Raw genomic sequence first — 20719 nt, forward strand, 5'->3', positions numbered from 1 at the left:
ACTAGTTAAGGGTGAAGTGACGATGTGTGTTGGAAGTGGTTCCAAGATTGATATGATCATCATCGCACACTCCCTATACTTTCGGGATTAGTGTTGAACCTGAATAAGTGTTATTTGGTGTTTGCGTTGAGCATGAATATGATTTGATCATGTTTATTGTAATACGGTTATTCATTTAAGTAAGAGAATAAATTGTTGTTCTGTTTACATGAATAAAACCTTATATGGTTACACACCCAATGAAAATAGTTCGTTGGATCTCGATCGTAGTGATACACATAATCATAATATTGAAACCAAAAGATGCAAAGTTAATAATGATAGTGCAACTTATTTGTGGCACTGCCGTTTAGGTCATATTGGTGTAAAGCACATGAAGAAACTCCATGCTGATGGGATTTTGGAATCACTTGATTATGAATCACTTGATGATTGCGAACCATGCCTCATGGGCAAGATGACTAAGACTCCGTTCTTCGGAGTGAGCAACTGACTTATTGGAAATAATACATACTGATGTATGCGGTCCGATGAGTGTTAAGGCTCACGGCAAGTATCGTTATTTTCTGAACTTCACAGATGATTTGAGCAGATATGAGTATATCTACTTGATGAAACATAAGTCTGAAACATTTGAAAAGTTCAAAGAATTTCAGAGTGAAGTGAAAAATCATCGTAAAAGGAAAATAAAGTTTCTACGATCTGATCGTAGAGAAGAGTATTTGAGTTACGAGTTTGGCCTTCAGTTTAAAACAATGTGAAATAGTTTCACTACTCACGCCACCTGGAACACCATAGTGTAATGGTGTGTCCGAACGTCATAACCGTACTTTATTGGATATAGTGCGATCTATGATGTCTCTTACCGATCTACCACTATCGTTTTGGGGTTATGCATTAGAGACAACTGCATTCACGTTAAATAGGGCACCATCTAAGTCTGTTGAGACGACACAATCTGAACTATGGTTTGGCAAGAAACCAAAGTTGTCGTTTCTTAAAGTTTGGGGTTGTGATGCTTATATGAAAAAGTTTCATCCTAATAAGCTCAAACCCAAATCGGAGAAATATGTCTTCATAGGATACCCAAAGGAGACTGTTGGGTACACCTTCTATCACAAATCCTAAGGCAAGACTTTTGTTGCTAAATTCGGAGTTTTTCTAGAGAAGGAGTTTCTCTCGAAAGAAGTGAGTGGAAGGAAAGTAGAACTTGATGAGGTAACTGTACCTCCTCCCTTATTGGAAATTAGTACATCACAGAAACCGGTTTCTGTGACACCTACACCAATTAGTGAGGAAGCTAATGATGATGATCATGAAACTTCAGATCAAGTTACTACTGAATCTCGTAGGTAAACCAGAGTGAGATCCGCACCAGAGTGGTACGGTAATCCTGTTCTGGAAGTCATGTTACTAGACCATGACGAACTTGTGAACTATGAGGAAGCGATGATGAGCCCAGATTCCGCAAAATAGTTTGAGGCCATGAAATGTGAGATATGATCCATGTATGAGAACAAAGTATGGACTTTGATGTATTTGCCTGATGATCGGCAAACCATAGAAAATAAATGGATCTTCAAGAGGAAGACAGACGCTGATAGTAGTGTTACTGTCTACAAAGCTCGACTTGTCGTAAAAGGTTTTCGGCAAGTTCAAGGGATTGACTACGATGAGACCTTCTCACCCGTAGCGATGCGTAAGTCTGTCCGAATCATGTTAGTAATTGCCACATTTTATGAAATCTGGCCAATGGATAAACAAAACTGCATTCCTTAATGGATTTATTAAAGAAGAGTTGTATATGATGCAACCAGAAGGTTTTGTCAATCCGAAAGGTGCTAACAAAATGTGCAAACTCCAGCGATCCATCTGTGGACTGGTGCAAGCATCTCGGAGTTGGAATATACGCTTTGATGAGTTGATCAAAGCATATAGTTTTATACAGACTTGCGGTGAAGCCTGTATTTACGAGAAAGTGAGTGGGAGCACTACAGCATTTCTGATAAGTATATGTGAATGACATATTGTTGATCGGAAATAATGTAGAATTATTCTGTAAAGCATAAAAGGAGTGTTTGAAAGGAGTTTTTCAAAGAAAGACTTCGGTGAAGTTGCTTACATATTGAGCTTCAAGATCTATAGAGATAGATCAAAACGCTTGATAAGTTTTTTCAATGAGTACATACCTTGACAAGATTTTGAAGTAGTTCAAAATGGAGCAGTCAAAGAAAGAGTTCTTGCCTGTATTACAAGGTGTGAAGTTGAGTAAGACTCAAAGCCCGACCATGGCAGAAGATAGAAAGAGAATGAAAGTCATTCCCTATGCCTTGGCCATAGGTTCTATAAAGTATGTCATGCTGTATACCAGATCTATTGTATACCCTGCACTGATTTGGCAAGGGAGTACAATAGTGATCTAGGAGTAGATCACTGGACAGCGGTCAAAATTATCCTTAGTGGAATAAGGAAATATTTCTCAATTATGGAGGTGACAAAAAGGTTCGTCGTAAAAGGTTACGTCGATGCAAGCTTTGACACAGATCTGGATGACTCTAAGCCTCGATCTAGATACATATTGAAAGTGGGAACAATAAGCTAGAGTAGCTCCGTGCAGAGCATTGTTGACATAGAAATTCGCAAAATACTTACGGATCTGAATGTGGCAGACCCGTTGACTAAAATTATCTCACAAGCAAAACATGATCACACCTTAGTACTCTTTGGGTGTTAATCACATAGCGTTGTGAACTAGATTACTGACTCTAGTAAACCCTTTTGGGTGTTGATCACATATCGATGTGAACTATGGGTGTTAATCACATGGTGATGTGAACTAGATTATTGACTCTAGTGCAAGTGGGAGACTGAAGGAAATATGCCCTAGAGGCAATAATAAAGTTATTATTTATTTCCTTATATCATGATAAATGTTTATTATTCATGCTAGAATTGTATTAACCGGAAACATAATACTTGTGTGAATACATAGACAAACAAAGTGTCACTAGTATGCCTCTACTTGACTAGCTCGTTAATCGAAGATGGTTATGTTTCCTAACCATAAAAAAAAGAGTTGTTATTTGATTAACGGGATCACATCATTAGGAGAATGATGTGATTGACATGACTCATTCCATTAGCTTAGCACCCGATCGTTTAGTATGTTGCTATTGCTTTCTTCATGACTTATACATGTTCCTATGACTATGAGATTATGCAACTCCCGTTTGCCGGAGGAACACTTTGTGTGCTACCAAACGTCACAACGTAAATGGGTGATTATAAAGGTGCTCTACAGGTGTCTCCAAAGGTACATGTTGGGTTGGTGTATTTCGAGATTAGGATTTGTCACTCCGATTGTCGGAGAGGTATCTCTGGGCCCTCTCGGTAATACACATCACTTAAGCCTTGCAAGCATTGCAACTAATGAGTTAGTTGTGAGGATGATGTATTACGAACAAGTAAAAGAGACTTGCCGGTAACGAGATTGGAACTAGGTATTGAGATACCGACGATCGAATTCGGGCAAGTAACATACCGATGACAAAGGGAACAACGTATGTTGTTTATGCGGTCTGACCGATAAAGATCTTCGTAGAATATGTAGGAGCCATATGAGCATCCAGGTTCCGCTATTGGTTATTGACCGAGACGGTCTCGGTCATGTCTACATTTTTCTCGAACCCGTAGGGTCCGCACGCTTAAGGTTTCGATGACAGTTATATTATGAGTTTATGAGTTTTGATGTACCGAAGTTAGTTCGGAGTCCCGGATGTGATCACGGCCTAACGAGGAGTCTCGAAATGGTCGAGACATAAAGATTGATATATTGGATGGCTATATTCGGACACCGGAAGTGTTCCGGGTGATTTCGGAGAAAACCGGAGTACCGGAGGGTTACCGGAACCCCCCCGGGAGAAGTAATGGGTCATATGGGCCTTAGTGGAGAGAGAGAGGGGCAGCCAAAGGTGGGCCACGCGCCTCCTCCCCCTGGTCCGAATTGGACTAGGAGAAGGGGGGCGGCGCCCCCCTGTCCCTCTCCCTCCCCACTTCCTTCCCCCTCCTAGTAGGAGTCCTACTCCTACTAGGAGGAGGACTCCTCGGCGCGCCTATAGGGCCGGCCGGCCTCCTCCCCTTGCTCCTTTATATACAGAGGCAAGGGGCACCCCTAGACACACAAGTTGATCCATGTGATCATATTCTTACCCGTGTGCGGTGCCCCCTTCCACCATAGTCCTCGATAATATTGTAGCGGTGCTTAGGCGAAGCCCTGCGACGGTAGTACATCAAGATCGTCACCACGCCGTCGTGCTGACGGAACTCTTCCCCGACACTTTGCTGGATCGGAGTCTGGGGATCGTCATCGAGCTGAACGTGTGCTAAAACTCGGAGGTGCCGTAGTTTCGGTGCTTGATCGGTCAGGCCGTGAAGACGTACGACTACATCAACCGCGTTGTGCTAACGCTTCCGCTGTCAGTCTACAAAGGTACGTAGATCACACTCTCCCCTCTCGTTGCTATGCATCACCATGATCTTGCGTGTGCGTAGGAATTTTTTTGAAATTACTACGAAACCCAACAGCGGCATCCGAGCCTAGGTTTTATATGTTGATGTTATATGCACGAGTAGAACACAAGTGAGTTGTGGGCGATATATGTCATACTGCCGCCGAACAACAATGGATAGAAGGGTTTTCCCCCACAAGTGCGGATGGTGAACATGATATACGCAACCCACGTCCCCAAAAGGGAGCGGAAGCGCGCGTTAAGGGACGTATACGCGGTAGAGCCAGTTGCCCCAAAGTTCAACCCATGGTCCTCCTGCCCGATCACCTTTGATCGAAGAGACCATCCCACTAGCATCCGTCATGGCGGATTTGCCGCATTGGTTCTAGACCCAATTATTGACGGATTTCATCTCACTAGAGTCCTTACGGATGGCGGCAGCAGCCTGAACCTGCTTTACCAGGATACAGTGCGGAAAATGGGCATATATCCCTCGAGGATTAAGCCCACCAAAACGACCTTTAAAGGCATAATACCATGTGTAGAGGCCAACTGTACAGGCTCAGTCACACTTGAAGTGGTCTTCGGATCTCCGGATAATTTCCGAAGCGAGGAGTTGATCTTCGACATAGTCCCATTCCGCAGTGGCTATCACGCACTGCTCGGACGAACCGCATTCGCCAAGTTCAATGCGGTACCGCACTATGCATACCTTAAGGTCAAGATGCCAGGCCCTCGAGGAGTAATTACGGTCAATGGAAACACCGAACGCTCCCTCCGAACGGAGGAGCACACGGCGGCCCTTGCAGCGGAAGTACAAAGCAGCCTCTCCAGGCAGTTCTCCAGTCCGGCCATTAAACGTCCGGACATCGTCAAGCGCGCCTGGAGTAACCCACAACAAGACCGCCTGGCACGTTCCGAGCAGGCGTAGCAATGCGGCCCCAACCCCAGCCCTCGCAATAATGTGACATCAGTGCTTCGCGTACATAACTACGCTCTAAAAATACTATGGGTACAGGGGGAGGGGCATCATCACGGCACACCCGAAACGCGGCTTAAACCGCACCAGGGGCTGCCAATTTTTTAATTTTCTCTTACTTTCAGGACTCCATTCTTCGGAAGGCATGTTCGGCAGTTCAATTGCCGCACAAACGATGCAAGAACCAGGGAGGCAGACAAGCCACGCCGCATTATGGAACTCCCAGGTGGTCTCTATCACGAGCAGTATACCTGTTTCGCATACTATTCCATAGCTTGCCCCTGGAGCAGACATGTTAAATAGTCCAACTTTTTGTTTATCGCATTACTTGTATCGTTCTGCTTTGATCACAGCTGTTTTTAATAAACAATGCATAGCTTTTGTCTATTTTTGCATTACTTTTTTATAAATATATGTTCCTTAACGACATGTTGCACCCGTACAATTTGGTACGGCCAAAATACGCCAGGGGCTTTAGTACCCCTCAATATGGTGTGAGAAGTCTGAACACTTTCACAAGTGTGGCACCCCAAACTTATAGCATTATATGCATCGGCTCTGAATCATGTCTTGGGTCAATAGTTGGGTTTGCCCGGCTCCTATGTTTTGGTGCCTTACGTTCCGCTATATCGGCTAAGGTAGCACTAGGAGAACCACTGCGATTGTGCCCCAGTTGAGCTGGGCCGAGCACCTCAGTGGAAAAAGCTAAAACTGACTGTCATGATGAAGCGAGAGCTGGTCGCTGTTCGAGAGGTTTTTTCGAGTCCCTAAAGACTTATGCCGCTTAGGGCGAGGAGTCAGCTCTGTCCGGCCAAGGCGTGGATAGCGCCCCGAACTCGGTCTTCCGAATACCAGGGGCTTCGCCCAAAATTTAAAATTATAGAATTCTATGGCTAAGTGAGAGTGTTCACGCGTTATAGTCCGATTGCCTTGTTCGTTGGGCTGAGAGCCTCCCTCGAAGGACCCAAACATGGGAAAAAGAGCGCTCAGGTTTATCCCCGAACACCCCAGCACTGGCGGCACGGGGGCAGAAGCCGACGACTTGCCATCTCTCAGAATTGATAAACAGCCGCACAGAAGGTAATATTTTAAATTCAAACAGCATTGCTCAGCGCATATGAACAAGTTTTCAGCGCACAGGACAAAAACGAGCGAGTTTTACTCAAAAATTACATCCCTAGAACATTCATCCGCCACAAGGCAGGCACCCTTCAGAACATCCTTATAGTAATTCTCGGGCTTGCGATGCTCTTTCCCCGGCGGTGGCCCGTCCTTCACAAGCTTCTCAGCATCCAGCTTGCCCCAGTGCACCTTCACACGGGCAAGGGCCCTACGGGGACCTTCAATGCAGACAGAGCGCTTGATGACTTTGAGCCTTGGACAGGCCTCCACCAGCCGCCGCACCAGCCCGAAATAGCTCCCAGGCAGAGCCTCTCCAGGCCACAGCTGAACTAAGAGGCCCTTCATGGCCTGTTCGGCCGCCTTGTGGAGCTCGACCAGTTGCTTCAGCTGGTCGCTCAGGGGCACGGGGTGTCCGGCCTCAGTATACTGAGACCAGAACACCTTCTCTGTCGAGCTGCCCTCCTCGGCCCGATAGAATGCAGCGGCATCGGACACACTCCGGGGAAGATCTGCGAACGCTCCTGGAGAGCTCCGGATTCGGGTAAGTAACAAATAACTCACGTTTATATGTTTGCTTTGCATAAAGAATGCCTTACCCGCCGCTATCTTCTTCACCTCATCCAACTCCTGGAGGGTCTTCTGGGATTTGGTCTTGGCAGACTTGGCATTTTCAATAGCCGCCGCGAGCTCGGACGCTCGCGTCTTTGAGTCAAGCTCCAAACTCTCATGTTTTTTCATGAGAACCTGGAGCTCTTGCCGCACCTTGCCAACCTCGGGCTCATACTTCTCCCTCTCGGTGCGCTCCGCGGCCGCACTCTTCTCGGCCTCGAGCGGCGCTTGCTTAAGGGTCGCCACCTCAGACGTGGCCCCTACAATAGCCACGTTAATCATGTCATTTTTTTTTGCAATTGCACCTTTTTTATATATATTCAAACAAGGTATTTCTTACCTTCCTTCTCCTCGAGCTGCTTCTTGGCACGCCCGAGCTCTTGCTCGGACTTCTCGAGGCTCTGCTTCAGCGTGTCCACTTCCGCAGTCAGTGCGGCGGACGCCGGCAGAGAAGCTTGCATATGCATATTGACTCCTTTGTTAGACTCCTGCGAATTCTTTGATCCTCTATTCGGCTTTTCTTCCCGAACGCCCAACAGAGCATCAGGGGCTACTGTCTATGCGGTACTATTATTTACACATTCTTTACTTACCTCAAAGCCTGTTAAAAGGCTAGTACAAGCTTCAGTCAGTCCGCTCTTGGTGGACTGAACCTTCTGGACCACCGCACTCATAATAGTGTGGTGCTCCTCGTCGATGGAGGCGCCTTCGAGCACCTCCAACAGATTGTCCGGCGCCCCCGGTTGGACGGGGGTCACCGCACGGTGGGCTTGCTCCTCTTGGAAGGAGGTCGCCCGCCGGACTCTGGAACCTTTGAAGGTTCCGGAGCGGTGTCCGGCCTGAGCCGGACTTGTAGCCCTGGGGGGTTTCATCCCCTTTACTCCTGGAGTCGGGAGGTCGCCTTGCGGCGCCTCCAGGACCACCTCCTCCCTGCTTGGAACCTGTTGGGACAACACTTCGGTGTCGTCCGTAGGGCGGGGGGAGGAAGCCGTCGGAAGCGAGTTCACATCTGACGCGTCCAGTGAGCCGCTCGACGACGCGTCGAGCCGGTCTTTGGGTGGGCTGCATAAACATATTCGACATAAGGGAAAGTTGTGCAATAAACGAATACTATGAATTACTCTGGTATCTGGATACTCATGATTTCGCCAGGGGCTTGGCCCTGGCTGCCACTCCTCCCCGCCGTCGTCGGCGTCGTGGAGTAGTCCGGAGGAATGGTTTTCCCTTCTTGGACCCTCCGGCCTCCCCAGAGAGGGCGGCCTTCCTTTTCTTCTCTCCTCCCGCTGGAGGGGGAGAGGTTTCTTCTTCTCTCCTCGTCTTCACGGGAGGAACGCGCTTCGGAACCGTTGGATGATGAATCCGACACCTCCTGGCGCCGGGCACTCTTTTCGAGTTCCCGTGGCCCTTCTCGCGGCCTTCTTCTCCGGCACCATATAGGGTGCCGGAACCAGCAGCTTCGCCAAGCGAGCGTCCACTGGGCTTCGGGCAAAGGAGCCGGAGAGTTGATCTGTCCGGACGTCACCTGCTAATCCTGTCAAAGGTAAGGGAGCTTAGATCCCGCATGGAGTCAAACTATGAAAAACTAATATCCTGTAAAAGGAAAAAAAGCTTACCGCATGAGAGTGATGCTGCGTACTGAATCCGCGATCCTCGGTAGCGGATGCGGGGGCCTCGACGCCCTTGAAAAGCACCCTCCAGGCATCTTCGTACGTCGTGTCGAAGAGCCTGCTCAGAGTTTTTGGTGCCGCACCGGGTCGAACTCCCACAGGTTGAAAGCCCGTTGTTGACACGGGAGGATCAGGCGGATGAGCATAACCTGGACTACGTTGACAAGTTTGAGCTTCTTGTCCATCAGGTTTGGACGCATGTTTGGAGTCCGGTCAGCTCTCCTTTTTTACCCCACGACAGGCCCGTCTCCTTCCAGGTGGTGAGCCGTGTAGGGGGTCCGGATCGAAACTCAGGGGCTGCGACCCCATGCGGGGTCGCACGGCTCGGTGATATAAAACCACCACGATTGCCACCCCTTCAGGGTCTCCACAAAGGAGCCCTCGAGCCATAGGACGTTGGCCATCTTGCCCACCATGGCGCCTCGCACTCCGCCTGGTTGCGCACCACCTTCGCTTGACGTTGAAGTCTTGAGCCATAGGCCGAAATGGGGGCGGATGCGGAGGAAAGCCTCGCACACGATGATAAACGCTGAGATGTTGAGGACAAAGTTTGGCCAGATCGTGGAAATCCAGGCCAATAGTAGAACATGAGCCCCGGAAAAATGGGTGAAGAGGGAAGCCCAGTCCGCGGAGGAAATGGGGGAGGAATACCACCCTCTCATGGGGCCTAGGGGTGGGATGAGCTGCCCCTTTTCGGGAAGCCAGTACGCAATGTCGTTAGACAAGTATCCGGCCTTCCTCAGCTTCTTGATGTGTCCGCTCCATGACGGAGGAGACCATCCACTTGCCTCCCGCTCCGGACATGGCTGGAGAGGGTTGAGGTGGGAGTGCGGACTTGGGCGCTGGAGCTCGAGTGCACGAGAATGGATAGGCAAAGGAGGAAGAAGGCGTAGGTGAAAAGGTGGATCCTTATCCCCTTATATGGGTGGACGCAACTACGTGTCCCCACCAGCCTGGTAAAACTCGCTTATCTCCAAGCGCCGTAATCAATGGCGCGGTTGGGTTACCCATGCCCGTATTGATGAGAATCCCGGAATAAGGGGACACGATCTCTGCTTTGACAAGACGTGCCAAGGAAACCGCCTCGCATGACGTGCTGAGGTGGGATAATGAAGCGACTCGGATAAAGGCTTGGCCGTGGTGTGTCACGCTACGGCATACGTCAGCAGATTAGATTTGTGTAAATATTATTCTCTCTATGGCAATATGTGGAAACTTATTTTGCAGAGCCAGACACTATCTTTATGTTCAAAATCTTCTATGAAGTACTTGGAGGAGGAACCCGCCTTGCAATGCCGAAGACAATCTGCGCGCCGGACTCGTCGTCATTAAAGCCTGGTTCAGGGGCTACTGAGGGAGTCCTGGATTAGGGGGTGTTCGGATAGTCGGACTATACCTTCAGCCGGACTCCTGGACTATGAAGATACAAGATTGAAGAATTCGTCCCGTGTCTGGAAGGGACTTTCCTTGGCGTGGAAGGCAAGCTTGGCGATACGGATATTCAGATCTCCTACCATTGTAACCGACTTTGTGTAACCCTAACCCTCTCCGGTGTCTATATAAACCGGAGGGTTTTAGTCCGTAGGACAACATAGACAACAACAATCATACCATAGGCTAGCTTCTAGGGTTTAGCCTCTCTGATCTCGTGGTAGATCTACTCTTGTACTACCCATATCATCAATATTAATCAAGCAGGACGTAGGGTTTTACCTCCATCGAGAGGGCCCGAACCTGGGTAAAACTTCGTGTCCCTTGCCTCATGTTACCATACGGCCTAGACGCACAGTTCGGGACCCCCTACCCGAGATCCGCCGGTTTTGACACCGACAGGGGGGCTCTCTCCCCCTCGCTTCCGGTGGCACCGGAGTTCCACCGGGGACCATCATCATCACCGCGATCTACACCAACACCTCCGCCATCTTCACCAACATCTCCATCACCTTTCCCCCTCTATCTACAGCTGTCCACTCTCCCGCAACCCGCTGTACCCTCTACTTGAACATGGTGCTTTATGCTTCATATTATTATCCAATGATGTGTTGCCATCCTATGATGTCTGAGTAGATTTTCGTTCTCCTATCGGTGGTTGATGAATTGCTATGATTGATTTAATTTGCTTGTGGTTATGTTGTTGTCCTTTGGTGCCCATCATATGATTGCGTGCGTGGATCACACCCTAGGGTTAGTTGTATGTTGATAGGACTATGTATTGCAGGGCAAGAGTGACAGAAGCTTCAACCTACCATAGAAATTGATGCATACGGGATTGAAGGGGGACCAATATATCTTAATGCTATGGTTGGGTTTTACCTTAATGAACATTAGTAGTTGCGGATGCTTGCTAATAGTTCCAATCATAAGTGCGTAGAATTCCAAGTCAGGGATGACATGCTAGCAGTGGCCTCTCCCACATAATACTTGCTATCAGTCTAGTAAAGTAGTCAATTGCTTAGGGGCAATTCCGCAACTCCTACCACCACTTTTCCACACTCGCTATATTTACTTTATTGTTTCTTTATCTAAACAGCCCCTACTTTTTATTTACGTAATCTTTATTATCTTGCAAACCTATCCAACAACACCTACAAAGTACTTCTAGTTTCATACTTGTTCTAGGTAAAGCGAACGTCAAGCGTGCGTAGAGTTGTATCGGTGGTCGATAGAACTTGAGGGAATATTTGTTCTACCTTTAGCTCCTCGTTGGGTTCGACACTCTTACTTATCGAAAACTGTTGCGATCCCCTATACTTGTGGGTTATCAAGACCTTTTTCTGGCGCCGTTGCCGGGGAGCAATAGCGTGGGGTGAATATTCTCGTGTGTGCTTGTTTGCTTTATCACTAAGTAATTTTTATTTGTTGTTCTTAGTTGTTCTCTATCTTTAGTTATGGATATGGAACACGAAATACCAAAAAAATTAGGTGTACTTGCTACTCATGGAGATGGGGAACCTCCTAAAACCCTCGTTATGGGCTTAATAGGTTATGTGAAAAATATTATGTACTACTTTAATAATCCTGAGAAAACCCCATTCAATTATGTAATGGGAGTAACGTTGGATCAACGTGAATACTTTAGGGATTACCGCTTGACACAAAAAGGGAAACTATTATGGGATCAAATTCATATATTGAATTGGTATGCTAGGCAACTATGCTTGAGATATGATTATACTTGTTGCTCTAAGGTGAAGGCTCCACACCTTCCCTTTTCATGTGAATTTAATGATAATAAAACCTTAGCTTCTTATGCTAATGGTATATATGATTACTATGATGTGGAACAAATAGAAGAATTTGTTGCTTTTATGGGTGCTTATGAAATTGAATCTATGTTTAAAGAGTTTGAAGATTTTGATGATTCGGTTTATAGACCTGAAAATTTAGCTATCCTTAAATATTGTTATGAGAATTATGAATACAATTACGATATTAATGCACTTATTGAGAAAGTCTCCGCTGTCCAAGAAGAGACTAATATTTTGCAGATCTATGGAAGAAGAAATTGATGAAACTGTGAGCTCATTGGATGAAAAAGATGAGGAGGAGAGCGAAGAACAAAAGGAGGAAGAGCGGATTGATCACCCGTGCATGCCAGTCTAATGATAAACTTTCTTTGAGGACATATTTCCTATGAAGGATATGTCGAGTTCATCAAATCAGGAGATACCTACTCCATCTAGTGAGGAATTCGCTGTAATTCCTGAACCCACCATTGCGATGGAACACGTTGAGAATCCTGTTGAGGGTGACAATGGAACTCCTGTGAGGAGAAAGAGACAGAGGACTGCAAAGTCTTTTGGTGATGATTTCATTGTGTACCTTGTGGATGACACACCCAGGACTATTTCAGAAGCCTATGCATCTCCTGATGCTGACTACTGGAAGGAAGCTGTTCGTAGCGAGATGGATTCTATCTTAGCTAACGGTACTTGGGAGATCACTGACCGTCCTTATGGGTGCAAACCTGTAGGATGTAAGTGGGTGTTCAAGAAGAAGCTTAGACCTGATGGTACGATTGAAAAGTACAAGGCACGGCTTGTGGCCAAGGGTTATACCCAGAAAGAAGGTGAAGACTTCTTTGATACTTACTCACCCGTGGCTAGACTGACCACAATTCGGGTGCTACTATCACTGGCTGCCTCACATGGTCTTCTCGTTCATCAAATGGACGTTAAGACAGCTTTCCTCAATGGAGAGTTGAAGGAGGAAATTTACATGGATCAGCCAGATGGTTTTGTAGTACCTGGTCAGGAAGGAAAGGTGTGCAAGTTATTAAAGTCTTTATATGGCCTTAAACAAGCTCCTAAGGAGTGGCATGAGAAGTTCGAAAGAACATTAACTGCTGCCGGCTTTGTAGTAAACGATGGTGACAAGTGCGTGTACTATCGCTATGGTGGGGGCGAAGGAGTTATTCTTTGTCTGTATGTCGACGACATATTGATATTTGGAACCAAACTTGATTTAATCAAGGAGGTTATGGATTTCTTATCTCGCTGTTTTGAGATGAAGGATCTAGGAGTAGCTGATGCTATCTTAAACATCAAGCTGTTGAGAGATGAGAATGGTGGGATCACACTGCTTCAGTCTCACTATGTGGAAAAGGTCTTGAGTCGTTTTGGGTATAGCGACTGCACACCTTCTCCAACTCCATATGATGCTAGTGTGTTGCTTCGAAAGAATCGACAAATTGCTAGAGATCAACTGAGGTATTCTCAGATTATTGGTATGCTTATGTATTTGGCGAGTGCCACGAGGCCTGACATCTCTTTTGCTGTGAGCAAGCTGAGTCGGTTTGTGTCAAAACCGGGAGATGATCATTGGCATGCGCTTGAGAGAGTTATGCGCTATTTGAAAGGCACCGCGAGCTATGGGATTCACTACACCGGGTATCCAAGGGTACTGGAGGGTTATAGTGACTCAAACTGGATTTCTGATGCTGATGAGATAAAGGCCACAAGTGGTTATGTTTTTACACTTGGTGGTGGCGCTGTTTCCTGGAAGTCTTGCAAGCAGACCATCTTAACGAGGTTAACTATGGAAGCAGAACTCACAGCATTGGACACTGCCACTGTTGAAGCAGCGTGGCTTCGTGAACTCTTGATGGACTTACCTATGGTTGAAAAACCAATACCCCCTATCCTGATGAACTGTGATAACCAAACTGTGATCGTCAAGATAAACAGTTCGAAGGACAATATGAAGTCCTCAAGACATGTGAAGAGGAGACTAAAATCTGTCAGAAAATTGAGGAACTCCGGAGTTATTACGTTGGATTATATCCAGACGTCGAAAAACTTGGCAGATCCCTTCACAAAGGGTCTATCGCGTAATGTGATAGATAATGCATCGATGGAGATGGGTTTGAGACCCACCGCATGAGTTGTCCATAGTGGTAACCCACTCTATGTGATCGGAGATCCCGTGAAGTAGAAGTGGGAGACAAGCTGTTGGTCAGCTGGGAGGAGAGTATCCCTATATTAACTATCCCACTCCGTGAAGATGCAATACTCTCCTGATCCGCATGGCAGGTTGATACTTATCTTAATGTGTTCCAAGTGGCTTATTCGGGTAAGCAGAGATGTTGTCCTGCAGAACATCTTCTGAGGAACACACCTATATGAATTTGACTGTTAACGTCGCAGTCTGTGAGAATTGGGTGTTCTCTAATAAATTCATGAAAAGGCCCTGGAGTATGACGTATACGCTCCACCCGCGGGGAAGCCTTGCGGCAGCCAAGTATCGGCCAAGAATTTGTGTGAAACTAGTCTCGCAGAAAACTTGTAGTTCAAGGCATAGTCCACTATTCAAGTTGTGATCTAGTGTAACATAAATCTCTAAGTGGAAGTTCAACTTCACAGTCTCCACTAAGCACCAGTATATAAACAATATTTTGGAACTAAATGATGAGATGTGCCAATGAGACTTTGTGGGGGATTGTTGGAATTTTGCTAGTAGGCCTTTGGCCCAAAGCCCAACTAAAATTCTGAAATTCTCTTGGCCCATTCATGCACACATGTGAGTGGAGTGAGTGAGCTAAAGTTTAGTCCCACCCCGGAAGTTGAGAGAGAGTTGCACCTCTTTATAAGGTGAGCTCTTCTACCACTTGTATGAGCATGAGAAGAGAAGACCTACACGCGCGCTCCTCCTCCTCGCTCGCCACGCCACGCCTCGTCACGATGCGCCACGGGTTGCGGGATTGAGCCGAGCCGAGGACAGAGCTATGCACGTTGTCTATATTTTTGCTGCTCGGGAAAATTAATGAGTCATTAATTAATAATTAACGGACGCGTTAATTACTGAACCGTTTTCGATTCTTTTGGATCGTGACGACTCGGGCGTGGGGTTTATTCCCACGACCTACCCGGCCCGTACTATATAGTCAGGCAGACGTCTACCCTAGCCGCTGCCGCTTCGTATGGTTTCTCACCACCGTTCCAGATCATTTCGCCGCCAATCAAGTCTTCTCCATCCCTCCTTTCGGCTTGCACCGGGAGAAAGGACAGCAGGCCTCCGGAACCCCGCCTCTCGTGATCCTGTACGGGAGAGGGGCGATCAGGTTTTTGGGGAGCGCACTCGCGCAACTGCTGGCAGCGACGACTTCGCGAATGACGACTTCTTCCCCGACCTCGGCAACCTCGTCCTCGACGACATGGGTGACAACTTCAACGCCGGCGATGTTGCTCCCGCTGCACCGTATGTGATTCTATCCTTCCTGTTCGAGATCGTGGTAGAATTCATGTTTGTAGTATGTGCCCTAGATGTGATTTGTTCATCTGCTATGCTAGTTCACATGATTAGTTTAATCTCTGTTGATGTAGTCATGATTTATCTTCTGTTTATTCGGATTAAATCTCGTAGTAATTTGCTCATATTTCCAACAATCCAAAAACTTGATTATAGGCAATTTACTCCGAGTGGTTTTGCTGCGCATCTGAAGCCGCCTGCCTTTAATGGGGCGCAATATAAGAGGTGGCGCACGAGAGCAGTCTACTAGTTTCAGACCATGGGCTGCTATGACGCCACCAAGGGCAAGCATGAGGGCGATCTTAATCCAGCACAGCTGGAAGCTTTTGAGAAGATCGATACCCTCTTTAAAGGAGCTCTTCTGAGTGTTCTTGATGACTCAACTATGGATTCGTATATGTCGTTTGACAACGGCAAGGACATGTGGACTACCCTCGAGGCCAAGTTTGGTGCCTCGGACGCCGGGAGCGAGTTGTACGTCATGGAGCAATGCTATGACTACAAGATGACTGATGAGCGCGCTGTTGTACAGCAGGCTCATGAGATACAGTCGCTCGCAAAAGAACTTGAGTACTTCAAGTGTGTGTTGCCGGACAAATTTGTTGCCGGGGGCATCATTGCCAAGCTTCCACCTTCGTGGAACAATTTTGCTACTTCCCTGAAACACAAGAGACAGGAGTTTTCTGTTGCGGATCTCATTGGTACTCTTGATGTTGAAGAGAAGGCGAGAGCAAAGGACACACGTGCTCGAGTTGCTAAGGGAGGTTCTAGTGCCCACATGGTACAGAAGAAGAACTTCCAGCCCAACAAGTTCAAAAACAACAAGAACAAAACTCAGGGCAAAGGCAAGTTTGATACAAAGAACAAGCCATCACATTCTACCAACTTCGAGAAGAATTCTCATAAGAAGGGGAAGGGACTTTGCCATGTCTGCGGTGATCCTAATAACTGGGCTCCGAAGTGTCCTAGCCGCTTTGAGGAGCGCGAACATGAGAAGAGTGGCAAGTCCGCTAATGTCGTCATCGGTGATACTGATATGAAGGAATCAGGGTACGGTATTTTTCCTACCATCCTTTCAGTATTTCAATCCCCTGATTGGTTAATTGACACCGGTGCCAATGTACATGTGTGTGCTGACGCCTCCATGTTTTCTTCTTACTAGGCCACTGGGACTTCTCCCGTGCTGATGGGGAACGAGTCACATGCCATCGTTCGAGGTGTTGGTACGGTCGATATGAAGTTTACTTCGGGGAATACCGTGCATCTGAAGAACGTTCATCATGTGCCGTCCATCAATAAAAATCTCGTTAGCGGTTCCCGTTTATGTCGAGATGGTTTTAAGTTGGTTTTCGAATCCAATAAAGTTGTAATTTCTAAGTGTGGACAATTTTTTGGAAAAGGCTATGAGTGCGGAGGCTTGTTCCGCCTATCTTTGTCAGATATTTGCACTAAAGTTATTAATAATGTTTGCCACAATGATGAGTCTGATATTTGGCATTCACGACTTTGTCATATTAACTTTGGACGCATGACGCGGCTAGCCAATATGAATTTAATTCCGAAAATCTCTCCTGTCAAGGGCTCTAAGTGCCAAGTATGTGTGCAAGCTAAGCAACCTCGCAAGTCCCATAAGACTGCAGAGGCAAGAGACTTGGCACCACTAGAGCTTATACATTCTGATCTTTGTGAGATGAATGGCGTGTTGACAAAAGGTGGAAAGAGATACTTCATGACGTTGATTGATGACTCCACTAGATATTGTTATGTGTATCTTCTGAAATCAAAAGATGAGGCTTTGACTTTCTTCAAAAACTATAAAGCTGATGCAGAGAACCAACTTGATCGAAAAATTAAACGGCTTAGGTCCGATCTTGGTGGAGAGTATTTTTTCAATGAATTTGATCTGTTTTGTGCGGAACATGGTATAATCCATGAGAGGACGCCTCCCTACTCACCCCAGTCAAATGGGGTAGCCGAAAGAAAAACCGAACTCTAACTGATATGGTTAACACCATGTTAGACACTTCGGGTCTATCCAAGGAATGGTGGAGGGAGGCGCTAATGACTGTGTGTCATGTCCTAAACCGGGTTCCCACAAATCATAAGACCATGACTCCATTTGAGGAATGGGAAAGGAAAATGTTGAAACTCTCTTACCTACGTACTTGGGGTTGTTTGGCGAAAGTCAATATATGAATTCCCAAGAAGCGCAAGCTTGAACCAAAAACCGTGGATTGTGTTCTTCTGGGCTATGCTTTTCATAGCATCGGCTATAGATTTCTGATAATAAAATCTGAGGTGTCCGACATGCATGTTGGTACGATTATGGAGTCAAATGATGCAACTTTCTTTGAGGACATATTTCCTATGAAGGATATGTCGAGTTCATCAAATCAGGAGATACCTACTCCATCTAGTGAGGAATTCACTGTAATTCCTGAACCCACCATTGCGATGGAACACGTTGAGAATCCTGTTGAGGGTGACAATGGAACTCCTGTGAGGAGTAAGAGACAGAGGACTGCAAAGTCCTTTGGTGATGATTTCATTGTGTACCTCGTGGATGACACACCCAGGACTATTTCAGAAGCCTATGCATCTCCTGATGCTGACTACTGGAAGGAAGCTGTACGTAGCGAGATGGATTCCATCTTAGCTAACGGTACCTGGGAGATCACTGACCGTCCTTATGGGTGCAAACCTGTAGGATGTAAGTGGGTGTTCAAGAAGAAGCTTAGACCTGATGGTACGATTGAAAAGTACAAGGCACGGCTTGTGGCCAAGGGTTATACCAGAAAGAAGGTGAAGACTTCTTTGATACTTACTCACCCGTGGCTAGACTGACCACAATTCGGGTGCTACTATCACTGGCTGCCTCACATGGTCTTCTCGTTCATCAAATGGACGTTAAGACAGCTTTCCTCAATGGAGAGTTGAAGGAGGAAATTTACATGGATCAGCCAGATGGTTTTGTAGTACCTGGTCAGGAAGGAAAGGTGTGCAAGTTATTAAAGTCTTTATATGGCCTTAAACAAGCTCCTAAGGAGTGGCATGAGAAGTTCGAAAGAACATTAACTGTTGCCGGCTTTGTAGTAAACGATGGTGACAAGTGCGTGTACTATCGCTATGGTGGGGGTGAAGGAGTTATTCTTTGTCTGTATGTCGACAACATATTGATATTTGGAACCAAACTTGATTTAATCAAGGAGGTTAAGGATTTCTTATCTCGCTGTTTTGAGATGAAGGATCTAGGAGTAGCTGATGTTATCTTAAACATCAAGCTGTTGAGAGATGAGAATGGTGGGATCACACTGCTTCAGTCTCACTATGTGGAAAAGGTCTTGAGTCGTTTTGGGTATAGCGACTGCACACCTTCTCCAACTCCATATGATGCTAGTGTGTTGCTTCGAAAGAATCGACGGATTGCTAGAGATCAACTGAGGTGTTCTCAGATTATTGGTTCGCTTATGTATTTGGCGAGTGCCACGAGGCCTGACATCTCTTTTGTTGTGAGCAAGCTGAGTCGGTTTGTGTCAAAACCGAGATATGATCATTGGCATGCGCTTGAGAGAGTTATGCGCTATTTGAAAGGCACCGCGAGCTATGGGATTCACTACACCGGGTATCCAAGGGTACTGGAGGGTTATAGTGACTCAAACTGGATTTATAATGCTGATGAGATAAAGGCCACAAGTGGTTGTGTTTTTACACTTGGTGGTGGTGCTGTTTCCTGGAAGTCTTGCAAGCAGACCATCTTAACGAGGTCAACTATGGAAGCAGAACTCACAGCATTGGACACTGCCACTATTGAAGCAGAGTGGCTTCGTGAACTCTTGATGGACTTACCTATGGTTGAAAAACCAATACCCCCTATCCTGATGAACTGTGATAATCAAACTGTGATCGTCAAGATAAACAGTTCAAAGGACAATATGAAGTCCTCAAGACATGTGAAGAGGAGACTAAAATCTGTCAGAAAATTGAGGAACTCCGGAGTTATTACGTTGGATTATATCCAAACGTCGAAAAACTTGGCAGATCCCTTCACAAAGGGTCTATCACGTAATGTGATAGATAATGCATCGATGGAGATGGGTTTGAGACCCACCGCATGAGTTGTCCATAGTGGTAACCCACTCTATGTGATCGGAGATCCCGTGAAGTAGAAGTGGGAGACAAGCTGTTGGTCAGCTGGGAGGAGAGTATCCCTATATTAACTATCCCACTCCGTGAAGATGCAATACTCTCCTGATCTGCATGGCAGGTTGATACTTATCTTAATGTGTTTCAAGTGGCTTATTCGGGTAAGCAGAGATGTTGTCCTGCAGAACATCTTCTGAGGAACACACCTATATGAACTTGATTGTTAACGTCGCAGTCTGTGAGAATTGGGTGTTCTCTAATAAATTCATGAAAAGGCCCTGGAGTATGACGTATATGCTCCACCCCCGGGGAAGCCTTGCGGCAACCAAGTATCGGTCAAGAATTTGTGTGAAACTAGTCTCGCAGAAAACTTGTAGTTTAAGGCATAGTCTACTATTCAAGTTGTGATCTAGTGTAACATAAATCTCTAAGTGGAAATTCAACTTCACAGTCTCCACTAAGCACCAGTATATAAACAATATTTTGGAACTAAATGATGAGATGTGCCAATGAGACTTTATGGGGGGTTGTTGGAATTTTGCTAGTAGGCCTTTGGCCCAAAGCCCAACTAAAATTCTGAAATTCTCTTGGCCCATTCATGCACACATGTGAGTGGAGTGAGTGAGGCTAAAGTTTAGTCCCACCCCGGAAGTTGAGAGAGAGTTGCACCTCTTTATAAGGTGAGCTCTTCTACCACTTGTATGAGCATGAGAAGAGAAGACCTACACGCGCGCTCCTCCTCCTCGCTCGCCACGCCACGCCTTGTCATGACTGGCAGCGACGACTTCGCGAACGATGACTTCTTCCCCGACCTCAACACCGGCGGTGCTGCACCCGCTGCACCGTATGTGATTCTATCCTTCCTGTTCGAGATCGTGGTAGAATTCATGTTTTTAGTATGTGCCCTAGATGTGATCTGTTCATCTGCTATGCTAGTTCGCTTG

The sequence above is a fragment of the Triticum urartu genome, chromosome 1, assembly GCF_003073215.2.
Source record: "Triticum urartu cultivar G1812 chromosome 1, Tu2.1, whole genome shotgun sequence".
Lineage (NCBI taxonomy): Eukaryota > Viridiplantae > Streptophyta > Magnoliopsida > Poales > Poaceae > Triticum > Triticum urartu.